Source organism: Saccostrea echinata, unplaced genomic scaffold, assembly GCF_033153115.1.
Source record: "Saccostrea echinata isolate AGI-Se365-2 ecotype Australia unplaced genomic scaffold, CSIRO_AGI_Sech_v1 ptg000028l, whole genome shotgun sequence".
NCBI lineage: Eukaryota > Metazoa > Mollusca > Bivalvia > Ostreida > Ostreidae > Saccostrea > Saccostrea echinata.
The window spans coordinates 16,621,645-16,624,723 of record NW_026889777.1 but is presented as its reverse complement, the minus strand read 5'-3'; positions in this window follow the sequence as shown (position 1 = coordinate 16,624,723).

Below are 3,079 nucleotides of genomic sequence, written 5' to 3'. Positions count from 1 at the left end.
AGGCTCCTGGAATTATTGCGAATTATCGCATATAGTGTTGGAATAAAGACACCAGAAGACAACAGATGATGAAAAGACTATTGAAATACTTTTTTAATAAATGTTTTTATCAATTGTTGTTGCATGTTCTACATTGTGATATTTTAAGTTAATACATGTAACTTGTCTGTGACTGTAGCTTTTCGGGCTCTTAATTGTTGATTCGTAAAATCATAATCATAAAAATGAAACTAAATATTCCTAAAGAAAATACAAAGTTTTTCATTATATACATTGAAATGCTATAATTATATTTTTTTGCCCAGAGCATAATTAGGGTTAGGGTAATTGAAGTTTTCAGAAAAATTAAGCTCGTTTTAGCTTTTGAGAAGTGTATTGAAATAAATTATATTTTTATTCTATCGAGTTAATTCACTACAAACATACAACCAATGCTGGCTTTTAAGATTATCAAGATTAAAGAAGTCTTTGATATTTTTTCAAATTATCGAACCCGACATGTTTATATTTATTTTATGTACATATATCTACTATCATAACATTGAATAAATTGTTATGAACTCCTAAGCATCTCTATAATGAAACAATGCAGATGAAAATGGAATAAAATGCACATGTTAACCGAGTTTGCATAATTTGAAGACCCAAGACTGAAATACATCAATTAGGGTTGATTTTACCTTTAATCTTTTTAATGCGTTCTTCTAAAGTTCTTAGGACATTACCTGTCAGGGTTATAAAAATAAAATGACTAAGATAAAATTGGTCTTAGAACATGGTAAAACAAAGGAAATCTCTCATAAAATGATAAAGAACTATCAAGCATAGTCATAAATGACTTTTGATAGTTAATGAACACAGTACCAAACAACCTTTTTCATAATCAAAATTAATGCGAGGCTAAAGCAATAATAAAAGTGTTTAGAACAACTTTGAAGATTATTAATGAACAACTCATCCAATATCAACACTACAGATACGTTGTTATGACCCATTAATGTTGAGTCAATTTTTATGCTTCACAACAAAGGGTTTCTATTTTTAAACTTTATAGATAAAGCTTGTCTTTTTTAGATTTCTTTTTTTATTTCGTCTGTCTGTTTATCTGACCCTCTGTCTGTCTGTCCTACTCGGTTTATCTTAACTTTTGTAGATATTGAACTGAATTTTGTTATGTGAATGCATCTTGATAAGTGACAGATCACGTTTGCATTTCGTTCTGCTTCGATAGTTTTTGATAGAATTACACCCTTTTTCATTTTTAAGGAGAAAAAGATTACACATGCAAGTAGGGGACTAGATCTACTTATGCAATAATCTTAGAATGCTTACATTCCTAGTTAAATATTTCTAAGTTTTGAGTCCAATGTGAGTCAATCATTAAAGAATGTATTGATATCTGAATGATTTGACTTTCAGGCTGGTAGATCTGGACAGTGACCTTCGGATTCTAATTGAGTGCCAGAAGTAAAACATAAAACAGCTATCGTTAAGACACAGGCATGATAGTTTCATACACAAGTCAATAGAAAGTAAGACGCTTGATTGAAACTCAAGCTCAGAAAGACTACCGAAAGCTCGCATATATTATATAAAACTCCTATTTTAACGCCAAAATAAGACTGAAAGATGCCGCTTAACAAAAGTTTCACATTTAGACATGAAATTTTCCAAGCACATTGCTGCTATTTATTTTAGCTTCAATGTTAAATATTGAACGAATCTACGGGCTCGACGAATTCAAAGCTCTATCCAGATAAGTTTGTATTTGACGTTTATATATATTGAACAGCTTAAGACGGCTAACATTAAGTTGATTTTTTGATGTTGTGTTGTTGAATTCATCATCTGAAGTGTATGGCGATAGTGGACTTTCTTCGAAACAAATGAATTATGAAATTAAATGGCGCAAATAAAGCCAGCACTTCATAATCAGCATATGGATCAGTGTATATTAAGACTGATATGACTAATCATGAACCTGCACTCGCCAGAAGAGAATTTTTAATAAAATATTTGAAATACACTGCTATGTAAAAATTTGAACCCCCCCCCTCCTAGTAATCCCATCCTATTCCCGGGGTCTGAATTAAAAATCTGGGAATACACCAAGAGAGCATCATCGCACATTCATCAATGAACCATTTCCTTCGAAAAATCAAAACGTGGGGAAAAATCGAAAGAATGAACCTTCGTAACGCTGCTTTCTCGCCCCTTTTTAAATGCAGAATTTTTACCTTTTCAAATCAGAACATTGTTATATTATTGCTAAAGTCTTCAAGTATAGTCTGTATAGATACTCATAAAAGATTTTTTGGGGAAAGAGACTTTCAGTATACACATTATATCGATTAAATAAAATCGTATACTTCACTGTAAAATCCCGGTTTCGCCATTACAGCTATGTAGGTCATTGTATTATTTGAATGAGAAGGCGGAGCGTCTATCAAGCGTGCGATTAGTAGGAATACATTAATTCGTTAAATTATTTATACATTAAATACACAATGGAATTTGGAAACAGAACGTATAACGAAGGATACACTATTTTTCATACTTTAAAGAAACTTTAAAAAAAGAGAGGGAGAGAGATAATTAATCCATTTAAGCTTATTACATAATTAGAAATTTTTCATACATATATATAATTTTGCAAAATCCGAGTGCTACAACAAATACACGTAGGCGGTTGAATTATGATATAAATCTACACTCAGTGTATAAAAAATAGATAGTTAAGAAAGTGAAAATTTAAAACGTCAATTAAACGTCAGTTTATCGTCAGTATCATGGTGGATAAAGAAACATCAGTGTCAGTGTACTTTGTACAGTCCAAATAGCGGTTGTTTTTTTTTTTTAAAAAAATCCTATTTATTCATGCCAGAAAAGTTCATATGATCTTCCTCATTTAGGAATTCATTAATTGTCGAAATTCACTCCTGTACTTTTTGATTTTAACCAACTCTCTCCCTGTAGTAAGATAAATAATAAATCACTCCGAGGTATTTTTAACGCCCTTTTTCATTCGACTGATTTTTTTTTTTACTAATATCTACGTTGATCGTACATGTAAAAGGGT